Source organism: Brachionichthys hirsutus, chromosome 12, assembly GCF_040956055.1.
Source record: "Brachionichthys hirsutus isolate HB-005 chromosome 12, CSIRO-AGI_Bhir_v1, whole genome shotgun sequence".
Lineage (NCBI taxonomy): Eukaryota > Metazoa > Chordata > Actinopteri > Lophiiformes > Brachionichthyidae > Brachionichthys > Brachionichthys hirsutus.
The window spans coordinates 8,868,351-8,884,693 of NC_090908.1; positions in this window are offsets into that span (position 1 = coordinate 8,868,351).

The window sequence follows — 16,343 nt, forward strand, 5'->3', positions numbered from 1 at the left end:
AAAAAAAACACAAGGTTAGCTTGACATTGTATCCCAGTCCAACTAAGACAACGACCCGGAGGAGATCACTTATACCCCTGCATCCTTCTCCACTACATCCGAAGATTCTTCGCTACTAAATCAGACATAAAAAAAATAAAAATAAAAAACAAAGCTACATCACAGTTAGCCACTTTAGCTGAACTTTAGAGGGAGGGACGCAGTCGCTCGCTCGGGCATCATTCCTCAAGTTTTTCCTCTTAAGTTTTCCTCTTCCGAGCAGACTGCGAGCTGCATCCACTTCAATGAGACAATAACAAAAGCAGGGATACTTTCATGATTCCCGGCACATAGGAGTCCAAAGTGACGTTAACCTTTAAAATAATAACAGTACTGGGTTGTAGGGAAAGTTTTTAGGATTCCCTCACGGCCCGTCCGCTGCCGTCCAGTTCCTGACCAGCTTGTTGCTATTACGTTCTTAAAGGGGAAGTACTCCATTTATTGCTCGGGGGAGATGATGACGATGATGATGATGATGATGATGATGATGATGATGCTCTGATTCACTATTATTATAGGAGCGATCTGAATTCAATAAAATCTAGTCCTAAAAGTTTTTTTTGTTTTTTTTTAAACACACAAAAGTATATCTTATGTTATGTCAAAATGAAAAGACAATAAACAGTATCAAAATGTATTGCCTTTTCAGTAACAGTGGAGTAATTCAATTTATTTAAACATCTTTACTGACGCTGACACCAGCTCAACAATGAAGACAACAAAAATAATGTATTTACATTTAGATTTTTCAAAGCTCATCTTCAAAGAGAAACCCCTCCCTGCGAGGTGGAGTTTGACTTTGTAATTAGCAACTCAAATGTATGCATGCTTATATCTGCTAATTGATTTGGGCTAGCTTCAGTTTCTGGGTCACTGAATTCCATTGCTTCTAATGAACCTCTTGGGATAGGGAACGTTGTGTATGCATGCAGTTTTCCTCTTTCTTATTTTTGGTGAAAGTTTGAAAATTAGAAGTCTACTAACAGTCATAGAGAATTGTGAATATTGAAGTGTTTGCATTCAATAATTCTGAAGATGCACAACAGCAGTCCATTTTTTAGCTCTTCACATGATGGTGGTGCAGTGGTGAGCTCTTGCCTTAAAGTTAAAGGCTTAAACTAAGCAAGAATGTTATAGGTTTGAATCCTGTTTATGTTGAATTGAATGTTCCCCCCCTTTTCTTCCTATCACCGTTGCAAATATGTCGCGGTGTTAAATTATTGAATCTGGAGGGCATGAATGTTTGTCAAATAGAATAAATTAATTAAATCCCAAATTAATCTTGAAAACAAATTCAAATAATATAAATACATTATTCATTCATTCATTTTCTTAACATCTTTGTCCGTTACCGGGTTGAGGGTCGTGCTGGAGCCTATCCCAGCTATAAAATAAATTAACAACCTCCTCAGTAAAACAAATATGGGAAACCAGAAGCCTGCTCCCCTGTCCAAGCTAAGCAAAAATAATATATATTTACACACATGTATTCACACCTTACTTGGTTGATACATATGGTTACTCGTTCTAATGCCTTACCACAGACAGGAAAACCCTAATCTGAATCTCAGCCGTGTTTCTTTGTCATACTTTGACCATTATGACCTGCTTTGAGCAACACACAGCACATAATGCTCCCCTACTGCTGCAAAAGGTGCAACCAGACTGTGGCAGACAAATCAATATGTGTGGTAGAAAAGGCTCTGCTTCTCAGAGAAAAGTCTAATTCAAGTGCACAGAGGGAAACAGGATCACAGCTGGTTTAATACAAGTTGGTACAGTACAAGAATGGATCTGTATGTGCAGTATTATTATTTTTTATATATATATTATTTTTTCTTTTTTCTTTCTTTTCTTTTGTCTTTTTTTTTTCTTCTTTCTCCTATATCCCCCTTGGGATATGTGTTGTAGCATGCAACCTCAATTTATGGCCACGAGCTTTGTCACAAAAATTTTGTCTAGTGTTAATATGTTGATGCTTTTATTGGTCAATGTACAGCCCACAGGAGGTCAGAATTAAGGTCAAAGCAGCTTATTCTTCCTATCTATTTCCTTTTTTAGAAACATTTAGAAATAAACAAATTAATTTGAATCACTTGAATGGAATTTCCATTCGTTTTGTGACTGAAGAATAAAAGGAATCAGCACGCTTATTGTATTCAGTTATGACTTATAGCTATTAGATCTTGTGTAGTTAACAATAACAAGAACATTTAATGATGAGAATATGGCCCACAGACATCTTTAGTCAACATGGTTCTAAAATCAATATTGTTAATAGAATATATTAAATAATGGGTGATAAAAGATAAAGCTTCTATAAATGGCATTTGTCATCATACTGCAAATGTTGCTGTCTTCAGTATCTTATTCGTGTAGCTTTTATATCAGTGTTACTGATTTGTGGTCTTCATTATGCTCACATTATTTTAAATGTGTGCTACATGAACACACATTTTCCAAGTCTCGTCAATAAATTAGATTAAAAAATAAATCCAGACTAGAATGCCACGGCCTGGTGCTCAACATGTGTTACATATGTTATTGAGTGATTTCCTCTGTGTGTGTGTGTGTGTGTGTGTGTGTGTGCAGCCATGTGATGGCCACAGATAGAGAGAGACAGATCGATACTGGAACTTGTCAGCAGGGAGATTTCAATCAGTCCACACCCACAAACCCTAGCAGTCCCATCCACACAAATACACACGAATGGTTACATATCCCACTGCACAATACTGTTAGTATATTAGTACTATTAGTACTAATAGTATGCTATCGATAGACTCTTCCTTTATATGTTCAAACAGACACACACACACACACACACACACTACTAATAGTAACCCCATCAATGACCCATTTGTCCTTCAAAGATTTTCAATGTGTCATTTTCTAGTCTTCCGACTGTGCGGAACTCAGTTTACATTCACGCATCGATTGGGAATCCTGGACTTGTTATGGATGGATGAGTGGATGAAAGAATATGTGTTTGAAACTGTAAATTACCATTGAACATAGATTCAGTCATAATTTCAACATTAATAGATAACAACAAAAAAACAAATCACAAAGAAATGACTAAATAATGAGAAAAAATCAGGTTTGTCTGTAGCAGCTATTACTCTACCGGTAATCCTTACTGGGTAGTAGCAAAGGAGAAGTTGCATGGATCAGATATAATAAAAAAAATAATATATTTTTCAACAGATTTTTTTAGCACTTAAGGAAATTACTAAAAGTTTCATTCTAAGGAATAGAAGTAAGAATCTGGGGTGGTGGTGTGGGGGGGACATCTCAAAACTTTATTGAAACTGTTACATTCATTAGCAGCTTAAACTGTAACTGCTTTAATGTGGATGAGTTATATTTCCCAAGATTTTCCATGTTTCTTCATTTAGGTCAAGGTCTCAAAACAATCAGGCAGCTTTTTCCGATACATACATACAAATGTGAAGCCAAAGAAGATCAGCTTTCTTTCCTGCACCATGCTTCATTTTTTTCTCAAAGCAATGTCTGTATTTCAGTTCATTATTGTTTCTAGGTTTTAAAAGTCAGAAAACATTGCAAGACGAATGCGGAGATGCACATGAACACACACAGACACACACACACAGTTGCACCTTGTGGTAATAGCTCAATTAACACCATGTCGCATCAGAAAATGATGAGAAGATTCATGCGTCTCAGAGAAGGATAGTAAAGAGAGATGAAGTAATTGACGATATCTTCACGGAAAGCTACTTTGGAAACTAATTATGTGTGTATAACAAGCAGAGAATTATTCCGACAGCTCCAGAAACCTATTAGTTGTGTGAACAGATGTGTGTGTGTGTGTTTTCCATACAGGTATGCTTTCCAGCTTTCAGCGATGGTATCACAAAGCAGAAATACCTCAGGATTGATTGTGACGTATCGAAATGGATTCTTAATGATTTGTTTAACTGTGTTTCAGCCAAATGCACAACATGTCCTTCCCTTGCTACATCGTGTTGTTCCTCAAGGGACAAAGATGGAATTTCCAATTCTTAGTGTCTTCATCTTGTTGTCTATCTCTCCGTTCTGACTGGTTTACATAGCTGGAGCTGGTGATCAAGCGTGAATAGTGAACTTGTTGCACTCCTTTTTTTTTTTCACAGACTCAAATCAAACTAGGGTTTGTATTTATCATAAAGAAGTAATATGTTACCCAGTGCAACGCTGTGGCCCATTTTAATAGGTTTTGGGACAATAATGGAGTTATATATAATAAGCTATATCTGAATTCACAGCCATTGATCGTTGGTAGATCCAGTCTGGCTGTTCATGGGAAAAAAACGATGGATATCACAAGCCAGGTCCTTTAAATCAATACAGTTGGTTATATTTTCCTTTTCAGTCCAATAACAATTTGCTGTGAGCTGATGAATAGGCCTGCAGAATGGGAAGCGGTTTAATTCTGAATTGGATTCAGATGAATTGGAAACCAAAAGACCAACAGGTTCACGGCCTCCATCTCCTTCCTCTCGCTTTGACAAAAAATATGACATTTTCAATGCATGAAGCAATTTAATCTCTCTCTCTTCTATGAAAATGCCTGCATTTGAGAGTCTGTGAAGGAGACCGCTCAGAGATTGGTCAGTCTGTCGATCCCTCTCCTTCGCTCTTTCTTTGGCTCCATCCTGTCTCCTGCTAATACAAAATATAAGATATTATCAATGCATGAAGCAATTTAATCTCTTTCCCTTCGCTCTTTCCTCTCTCTCTCTTATAAAAACGTCTGTAAATGAGAGTCTGTGAAATTAAGTGGGAGATCGTAATGTTTTCTCTGAGGTCAGTCTCTCTCTCTCTCTCTCTCTCTCTCTCTCTCTCTCTCTCCCTCCCTTCTTTCTCTGCTTATGTGATCAGTCCATTTGTCAGGTCAGACTTGCTCCCAATTGGGAGCGGTATTCTGCCAGCCAAATATTCCCCATTACCGTATGGAAATTCATTAATTGCATGCCTATAACTACGTCATCCTTATACTTTGACCTCTCTTATACCCCCCCCCCCCCCCCCCCGCCACACACACACACACTATCATATTATTTAACCTCATACAAATTAGAAACAGATACATAAATAATTTAATGCACAAGCATGTAATGTTCAAAGATGAAGGCAAGTAATAGATGGAAAAACAAAGATATAATCAGAAAGGAAAACAGTGAGAAATACAGACATTCGGAGGATGAGGGAAAAAATGGTTTTCTGGCTTTGACTTAAACAACAAGGCAATGAAAAGAAAATATGATAGCAAACTGACTGAATAAAATCACGCTTCTTCAGAAAACCGAATAAGATGCTGGGAAAAACATCCTTTTGTTATGTTAAGCACACCGTCTCACTGGAAATGTCTCGGCCTGCGTTATTCTTCCTAACATTGTCATCACGCACAATAGTGGAGCTTGACACAGGCTCTCGCTTTGGGTTAATCTGCAAGCGTTTCAAAGAATTTTACACACAATGCGGTGCATTCTCGCCCTTAAACTGAGAATGAAGCGTATACGTACTTCCTACTATCCACCTACCCTTACGGGTGGATACTCTTAAGCTGTCGTAGAACTGAAAGCAGTCGCAAATAATAGTTCAGCGTGTGTTTTCTCTATGCAAATGGATGTTCCCATTTACGAGGCGATGGTGCAGATGAAAACTGCCTTAGTATTGGAAACATAACTGCAATCGCATATTGGAAACTTTAGGATTTATTCCCATAATTATCCATAGGAGTGTTTAGAGCAGGGGTGGGCAAACTTTTTGACTCGTGGGCCACAATAGGTTCTAAAATTTGACAGAGGGGCCGGACCAAGAACAGATGGATGGAGTATTTGTGTGAACTAATATAAATGACACATGAAAGCTATTGCATTAAAGGATTTGGCCTTTTACAGGCAGTATTACAGGGAAAAGGTCAAATGAATGAGGTTTAATTATAATACAATTTTTTTTTTTTTAATGATACATTAAATGGACAAGTTTGGCGGGCCGGATTAAAAAGACCAACGGGCCGCATATGGCCCCCGGGCCTGGGTTTGCCCATGCCTGGTTTAGAGCGTGTCAGGTGTACCAGGTGTACCTGACACATTGCTGCGTACACCAAGATGAGAGGGTACAGCCCCTCTCATCTTTTTTTGAGTGACAGTTATGGGTTGCTTGTAAAGTTGACCCTCTGCCTATCTCCCAGAGGACTGGGAGATAGTGGACTGATAAATTATTGATGAAGAGGAGGATGACCACTGCTCATCTCTCTTTGGTGTAACAGGTTAGTCTAGCGATGCTCATGGATCACTGTCTGCAGATCAGACCAACATGGTCTGATTAACAAAGGAGGAAAGCAAGTGTTACCTGTAGTGAAGCCTGCCACTGTTATCTATGTCTTTTACAAATGGGGCAAAGCAACACATTTCCATGTCTTCATTCCTGGAAAACATTGTAGCATTGATTTTAGTCCTGTCAATGGCAAAGTTTAAATCCCAAACAACATTAGAACTCCCTTCATAACTTCCTCCTAAACAATACATAACATTTATTGAACATATTATAGAACCATCATTAAATGTGTAAACAACTTGAAATCTACCGACTGACAATGTTATGTTTCTATCCTCCTCTCTGAAAGAAACTTTGTCTAAAAGACAAATATAATGGAAATAGAAAAGATAAAGGAAAAAAAGAGACAAATAAAAAAAAAATAGATGGAACATAAATCACTAACCAAAAGGGAGAGAATGGATTCAAAGAGGTGATGAGAAAGCTCAAATATTCAGTGCTGACTGTGAGAATAAGTGAATCTATTTTTTGGGAGGTTAGCTAGATTAGAAAACACCAGCAGTTCTATTTATCATGAATAAACGAATAATATTTTCATAGTCCCCTCATATAAAATTCTATTCTCTTTTCACTTTGGAGAAAAATGAGCCACACATTCAGCTTGTATCAGATATGACTGATGTGTGATGTGAAAATAAATAATATATCATCGGCCTGGCACTTCTGAAAGCACAGGAAATCAGAGTCAACTTCCTCACACTCCTTTTTCAAATTTGCAGTCAATGGTATTTCCTAGTTTGTGTGTAGGTGTGTGTGTGTGGTTTTTTTTTTGGGGGGGGAGGGTATTCAAACATTTTAGCCTATAATAGTAATAGTTAATCGACGTCAGCAGGCCATAGTCTGAAGGTCAAAGTGCTGAAATAGACATAGAGTGAAAAGTAAATTCTGAGAGAGATGGAGTAGCAAAGAAAATGAAATGTTCTGCTGTAAGAATGATCATTTTCTGTTCATCCATTGTAATTCTATCTACGCGCCTGTGTTTCTTCAGCCCTGTGGTATACTTTACTGACAGGCACTGCGTTTTAAAGATGTCAGCATGAATGTTAATGCTCCATCGGATCAATAACATCTCTGAGTTTGACCCTTTAACCTTTTTCGAGGAAATAAATGCACAAAGTTTCTCTAAAGCAAATCCAATTGACATTTTCCCTCCAACATTCAGTGGATGATGATGATTATTCAAACATCAATTTTAATTAGTTAGCTTCCACTATGAAATCTGAGTCTCCACATTTAAATTCTATTTTCTGTTTGTTTTTCTGAAGCATGTTAATCAGGGCAAATACGGACATATCGGAAGGAAATGTATTTTCTGCGTTTTTGTACAAGCAGTACACGGCATGTGGCGCTGTTTGTTTTCACCCTTGTGTTAGTTCCACATTTATCGTACAGCAGCATATCACGTTCAGGTTATTTGTACGAATCATTATCTGACTCTCTTGGTGCTGATGATGTCATAAATGTGAAACTGTCAGCTGTAAAGATTTATACTGGAATGGTGTACACGTACACGTACATGCACTAGGACGACCACAGGACATGTGTGTGTTTCTTAAAAGAACAAAAGAAGTTCAGAGGTGATTATAAAAAAAAACCTTCTTATACCTGCACGTCTCTCTCTCTCTCTCTCTCTCTTGCTCGCGCTCTTGCTTATTATTACAGCTCCCTCCCTTTATTGTTTTCTCCGACTCACTCCTCTTCTGCACTTTTAACACTCCCGCCCAGTTAATCTGAGTTTATGACTTCATAAATGTTTGGGCTTTTTTCACCTCCTCCTCTCAGATGTGAATGTCCTCTTGGTGTACTCACTGCGTTGAACCAACTTCATGCCAGGTAAAATAAATCCTGAGAGAGGAAGGGTGGGAGATAAGCAGGGTGTGCGGCTGCAAGATGAATAAATGGCAAACATGGTGAGATAAACATGAGGTTTAGCTTCCCTGAATCTTTCATCTTCTCTAACCCTCCTCCTCATCTTCCCTCTCCGTCATTACCTTTCTCTCTTTCTGTCCATCCATCACTCCATAGGGAAGGGCGAGTGTGAAGTCTGGTGTGAAATGAACTTCTCTAAAATGTGTCTCCAAAGTGGGGATAGTAGAGCTGTATAGAATGACAAGAAATCACTTTTATTTAACTGCTCAAGTGTCATCGGGTATGCCTTCTGTACCGGACTATCCAATTGTCTCTGACGTGATGGTGACTTACGAGACAATAGAGTAGTAGAATGTAACTGCTGCTTTGTGGCTATCATAGAAGACAGGGACTCACTGCATCATCAATAGTACAGGCAAGGCTTGAGTTTATGGTCCGTTGCCATGGCACCACAATGACACCCAGTGTGCATCTGGCTGGGGCGCAAGCAAGGAACAGGCTCGCACAAATAGTGTGAATGCATTTCACAGCAGCATCGGAAGAATATTAGAAAGGATGACATTTTCTCCAGCGCACCGCCGTGAAGTCCAGAAAATAAAACCTGGTCCCGGCAAGACGGCTATTTGTTGACAGAGAAAAGGAGAAGGTGCAGACACCGTCCCAATTCAGAAGGATGTTGCAAAGGCAAAAGGAACAGCATGTTTTCTCAGTTGGGGAGGTATTATGGTTTGATCCTGACAATAGCTAGAGTTAAGTGCACGGACTGCATCGTGGCTCTAACCCCGTACGCTATTCAGCTGTGTGGCGTTCATTTAGAGACCATTAGTCAGAAACACTTCTACAGGGATCAGTACAATCTGTTACCAGCAAGAGGCCACCCAGCAGCTATCGAGGTGGTGACACATCGGGAAGTTGAACATGTCCTGACAGATTTCAAAGAACGACATCCTGGATGCGTCCACCGATGATCACAGTTCACTTTGTTAGCAAAGTCTTTCATTTAGCTTTCATGTGAAACCTTCATAGGATGATGTGTGATATAGATATAGAAATGGTACTCTATAAATAGCCATTTAGTGGCAGTGCAAGTATGAGATTATGAATCTGCAGGAGATGCATCTCAGACGTTTTCTGTCCTGAAGACAATTTTTTTTACTCTGTTCATTTTGGCATTACTGCAAGTCACTCTCTCTTTCAATAGCTATTTGCATTCAAAATGAAAAGCTGAACAAAGTAGAAAACACTTCATTTTGTATCCCCATTTTCACCATAATTGAATACTGTTTACACAGTTCATTATTTGTAGATGGCAAATAAAATCCTTTATCTCATGATAGTACTGCATATAAATTGTGGCTCAATGGGACAGCATAAAATCAATATGAAAACACAATCCTGAAATGTCATCACTTTAATGATTGTGCTAGGTGGTTAGTCAAAAACATTATCCTGCAGGCACCATAAATATCCGCACACACTATTCAATAGTTTCTGATATATTTCACTAAGACCTGCAAAATATCATGTTGGCACAATAGCAAAATCTAAGCAAATCATCAGTATAGTCTTCATCCACAGAGGACAATGAGTATCTGTGCAAACATTCATGACAATCCGTCCAGACATTGTCATTTCAGTCTCCGCCGCCACGATGGACCTACTGATATTCCTAAAGCAGCATGTGGTGGCGAGAAAAACTACAAACCGATTAAGCTGATCTGATTTGTCTTTGGGTCTTGTTAATCATTTCTACCATCATCCTGGGGTTCCTTTATTCCTTTTTTTTCTATGCATGAAGCTGCCAGAGAAGACAAAGCCTTTAATGCCTGCCCCAGAAATGCAGCATGGCCTGCTGCTAGGTGACAGAATGAAAGCCGATGATAGGGGATCGATCATAGAAACACAGACTTAGCTGTTACACAGTTTCTGTGCACATTTACAACACCAAGTTTAACCTGGAATCTTCTGACAAGAACAATTTATATTCATATATATATATTGTAAAAATGCCCTTTCATTTATCTGCAGGTATTGTTTATCTCGCCTTATTCCAGGCTATTTAAACACATGGAAAGCAGTACTAACAGGGCCCCAAGTCAGCAGGATTGATTTAGTTGATTAAAAACTCACTTCCACACACCGTTTTAGGAGAATTACAACCAGATCTGTAACAGTAACAGGTGCAATGAGTTGCATTATGCAGGAGTTGAATGGCTGCTAAAAGGGCCTGATTTGCCATCAAGCTCTAATTGGTGCAAAGACACAACTAATGATCGCTAAGTGGAGAATGGTAGCCCCAAGCTATAACTTTTCTCACTCCATAAGGAAGTGATACATAATTCATAGCTAACAGCTGAGCAAATGAGGACAAGGAGAGAAAGAAAGAACAAGGAAAGGGATGAAAATGACCAAAAAAAACAAAAAAAGGGGGACCATGAACCCTGAAAAATATACATACATTGACAAAGTGCTTGTGCATGTGTTTGTGTGTGTGTTGTTGGTAGTGGTGGAGAGTATTGGATGCACTTGCCATGTGCATTCACGTATGGTCACGCATACAAATGTGGAAGCTGAAAAGCATACCCAAAATACTGCTTGTAAAACTGCCTCCGAAAATATCTACATCTGCTTGAAAAACACCATCTGATGGTCTCATAATGCAGTTGTTCTAGAATCATAGACATTAATTGTGTATTAGTCCTCAGCACGTAGCACCAGATGGAGGAATGTGCAGATAATCAAGAGTACCACATGATTATTTCTGAGGCTTCAAACATCACTGGTGTTTCAGAACAGCCGTCATTCAGCTTTACAACCCTGAAGATTGTGCACCTAAACTGAGAAAGGCACGTTACGCATGCCCACTTGATCCTCTAAGCAAAATGGCTCTATTAATGTGAAGCATCTTCACTCATTGGAGGCCCATGAAAACAGCAAATAGCATGAGAAACACAAGGCAGAGTCGTAGTAGAATAGTAGAGCTCCTAAATGGTGGAGACGCTCATGTGTAGGTTGGAGAAAGATCAGGAAGGCTACTGTGGTGTTGGGAAACTGGTGAGATGTGAAATCTGGCAACAATGATACGTAAAGAAAAACACCCTCAGAACAATTTGCTTGAGTAATGTGTCATTGGAATGTGGTAAAGTCAGAATTAGCAAGAGCAGGACTGTGATAATGTGGGAAATGACTCAGAGTTAGTAGCAGATGTTCATCAACAGACATGATGATGATGATGAGGAACTTGATAGCAAATACAGCCCTCTACTCGACTTTTTCCAAATTGATCATAGAACTGTTTATGAGATAAGGATCAATAGTACAGATAACTGTGTGGAATAAACTATACTAAAAAGTTCACCCTTACTGAGCTAAGACAGCTAAGAAAAAATGCACCACAGAGGAAATTGATCACTCAAAATGTTCCGTAGTGTATGCGTGTCTTTGTGAGTGGTTGTGGCTGTGTGGCCCCGCGATGCTCTGGCGACGCATTGGGGGTGTGCCCCTCCTATTGCATATAGCAAGCTGGGATAGGCTCCAGCAACACTCCTGATCCGCAAGGCAGAAAAGCGACTGTAGATGAGACGATGGATGGATTGATGGTATAAATTTGTAGCTTCAAGTGTATTTTTACTTTTAATTTAGTGGTGTCCAGAAGTGTGTAAAAATTAACAGGTTTCCTGACTAAAGGGGGGGGGGGGCTTCTATCTGCATCCTGCAAACATTATATCTGCGCTGCATCACGGACCTCAACAATGCTGCTGCATGTTTGTAACAAGACTTTCAAAAATATATATCTGTATATTTACAGCCCCAAAGTAATCAAGCCAGAATCATTGATCTCCCCCATATTGAAAGGTTCAGAGTCCTTTGTGAACATTAGTGTCAGAAAATAAATGGAAAAAAATAAATTGTTCTCCTTGGCTTCAGGCTCTTGACAACAGTCGTGTTGCTGTTGTGTTTTACTAGAGAATTGGCTGCAGCCTTTTCAGCCTTTTCGTGACATTTCCAGGCAATCAATAATTGCATACGCCTGGAATTTTGTGAATAGCCTTAAGTGCAACAGTTTTTTTTAAGGAAGTGAACTGCTGGATGAAGATTCAAGGCTTTTTGCTCATGTGAAAGCAGAGCAATATATAATCAAATATAGCCTCTAGTGACATTTGACAATGCTGAAGACAAAGGTAATTTTTCCCGATGACATTTCATTGTTACATTTATGCAGACAGGTTTGCACTACTTAAGGATAAAAGAAGAATAATGCAAAGTACATTTCACCTTATATTTAACCACAGGTGTGTGGATTCTAAAGGCAAACTGTAATTAACTTACTAATTATACCAATTGTGCTTTGCTAACAACCAACTTTGGTGATTTGCCTCTTAGCTTGTGTTGAAATGGCCACAGAAAAGATACACTCAATGTTTGCAGACAAATATTATCTCGGAAATTTCCCATTGGTGAAAAGTATTTCTGGGAATAATCACTTTCTCGTCTTTTTCTCCATTCTTGTCCACCGTTTGCTTGTGTGGCTAATCATCTTCTTCATCTTCTGAGCCTGTTCACATGTGTAAATGCACATTGTTTAAAAATGAAGACGAGGGGCCGAAAATTATTTTGCTGGAATTACTATGCAATTCTCAAGAAGAGGGTCAGCTGCTATCGCGCTAGCATATACACAGGAGAAGGTGTGCAAACTTCATTTTTGCTGACCTTTTCTTGCATTCACATTATTACCCTCCGTCTGCAAATGAACAACCTGTGCTGAGAACTGACGGAACCCCAATGGTCACATCAAAATCATTTTCAAGCTCCGTATCGTTATTTTTAAAAGCCATTTTGATAGTTCCCTTGCTAATTTAATTGAGACATTACCAAACCCTGTTTGGAGACTTGCCTGCTATAATCCGGAGTCCTTACTGCTCTATCCCTGCACTTTTGTTTGATTTGTGATTTGGTTTATGAACCTGCAGAGGCTTTAATGGAAGAGACACACACACACTCTGATCCCCATTATCTACCTTCTGCTGCACAGAGAGACAGATTAGAGGAGGATGAGGAGGAGGAAGAGAGGGAAGAGGCTAAAAATGAGGACCAAGTCAAGGTACTCATTATCCAAAGCCATCAACGGGAGGAGAAACAGACTGGGGGGGTAGAGGCTGAGAAGGGAGGGTATAGGTGCATTGATAAATCCAAACAGAGAGAAAATAGAGGGATATAAAGAGATGGAAAAGAGCGTAGAACGAGTGATTTGCCAACGAAAAGAAAGAATGGGTTACCCACGGAGCAAGAGATAATAGGAAGAACAGGTCAAGACTCAGACGCGCATCTGTGAGGAGATGAAGGAGCTGGTCAGCCTTCATAAGCCATTGATTTACACAATCCCAGTCACCACATAATATTTCATCTGTGCTACATTTGCAATCTTCCATCCGCCGAGGCCATGAGCCATTACTGATGGCCTGGACCACAGCATGGTGGCCCCCTCGGAGTAATGAGATAGGGAGAAGTGGAAAGTGAGAGACAGGGCAGCCAGGAAGGAGGAGGAGGAGGAAGATGAGGAGGAGTGAGTAGAGGACAAAAAAAAGAGGATGGATGAGTATGAGGGTGAATGGAAGGTTTCTCAATATGCCATTATGGAGCATGAAAAAGAGAAATCCAGAGATTGGCAGAGAGGGAATGATTGAGATGCGGGGATGAGTGAGAATACAGGTAGAGAAAGACAGAGACAGAGGGAGATTGCTTTTCTCTAATTATGTCCCCTTTCAGTGTGAGAGAGGTGGGTATAAAGCTAATTCCACCTGCCCTCCTTCTGATTCCCATATTTTCTAAAAGCATGTGCTCGTTTTCTGTATCCCTTTCAACTGAAGCTTGCTAGAGGCTGTTTCCATGGCGCACAAATGAACGGATGGCAATATCAGCCCTCACAAAAGAGACATTTTGTGGTTGCTATTAATGTGACAACAACCCCTTGAGCAGACGCACATGTACTTGGGGTCTGTTCTATCGAAGGTAGAGCTCTCCCCTCCTCTTGGTCTACCACTGGCGCTTCATTCATCCGATTCCCATCACATAGACATAATTACACGGCCATCATCTTGCAGCCGCTGCATTTATAAAAGGTGTTACCTCACTAATTGATATCGTGGAAGAAGCAGAAGTACAATGGTAGGACGTCACAAATTCACATTTGCAAAATATGCTTAAATATGCTGCACAATGACCATCATAAATCAGCAGCCCCACAGCATTTCTTATTAAATAACACATTATATTAACATTTTATCGAACAGTAAAAGTCCTAATTATTCCATTTTGATTATAGTTGATTAAATCTTTTGGGTCACATCCTCAGCAATTGAATCTCATTGTCGGGTTAATTTTATACTTTAAGACATAATTAAAACAGTGAGGGTGCACATGATGGACTGTGTAGCCACGACCCACCATCCCTTCTTTTACAAAACCAATCATACTTATCTCCTCGTATTCATCTAGTGGGCAAACGCCTACCTTAAAAAAATTAGACTAATGCATGAACTGCATGCAAATGCTGGTATGTGGTCAGTTTGGGAGGTGACAGGCAGCCAGTTGCAGCAAACATATTGAGACATAGTAGGCGTGCTTAGACACTGACTTACTTTGCACAGCAGCGTGGTGTACTGCAGAGAACTTTTAAAATGCCCAGAATGAGTGGCAGGGTGCTCTGAACACGACTGTATATTGCCATCGCTGCAGGAATACTGGAACCTGAACGAAGGGCTCTGATAGGCCCAGTGGGGAGGAGATTGCTCTGTCCCTGATTGGATGATTATGGGCTGCGGGGGCTCAAATCAGCCGTTTTCAGGAACGGGGAGGTTTGGTTAAGTGGACTGGCACTGTGTGTGTGTGTGTGTGTGCATCTTGAGTGTGTCGTGTGTCTATTTTCTTTGTTTAAATGTGTATTCAGGAATAAGTGAGTCCAGTTTAATAATTGAGGTACATTTGCAAAGGAAAAGAGAAGCGGCACAGATGCCCCAAAAGCTAAACAAAGGATGGAGAGAGGACTGAAGCAGAGCTCTCAGTAGGATGGATGCATTTAGAAAGAAAAAAAGCAGTAGGAGTGTGTGTGTGTGTGTGTGTGTGTGTGTGTGTGTGTGTGTGACTAATGATGGGTGGAAGTTAGAGGGAGAGAAATATATGTAAAAAAAAAATGTATATAGAGAGAAATACAAAGATAAGCAAAAGTATAAAAGGTCTGTGAACTTTTTTTTTCATAAATCCGGTACCCATGACAACTGAGTGACTGAGAGATGTGAGAAGTGTGAGTGTGGGCAGGCTCAATCATGTGTCCTTACACGCTTCTACTGCAACTAGTCGGTCGGATGTGAAGCAGGTTCCAGTGTCTCATTTTGTTTCTTCTATTGCTGTGAAGTCAGTTGATTTTTAAGGATTTTTCAATCACGAGCTTCTTAAATGCACAAGAGCAATAAAGAAAAAGGCACGGAACGTATTCGTGCATTACAAATTACAAATACAAAGCGTAGTGATTACACATTTAAAATAATATCTGTACAACCATAAGCTTGCATTTCTCTTTGCAAAAAAAATAATCATCTATTGTATCGTTATGCTGTCAAGAAGTTTTAACTATTCCACTCTGATTACATTTGATTAAATCATTCTCCTCACACTCTCAGCAATCACAGGATCTCATTGAAAGCGTAATTTCCTACTTAAAAAGCTAATTAAGCCAATCAGAACACAAAGGATGGCTCTTGCCATGACCCAGCATGCATGGCTTTTAATTATCTAAAGCCGATAACAAAGTTTTAATTTTCTTTTCTTCTCTTTGTGGTGGGCTCCACAGTTATGTGGCCTCATAATGGGTTTAATAAAGTACTGCATGAGTTTTGTACTAATCCTTGAAACTTTGCTCGCATGATAGGCTGTAACAAACTAAAGTATGAATGTATCTTCTTTAACAAAAGATGCGAACATTGGTTTGGCTGTTCACGACTATTTTTACATCTTTTACACATGTCTTTGGCCAAGCAGAAAAGAACAGACCCTTTGTCTATCGGTTTGAATCTCACTTACAGACTGTATGTCAC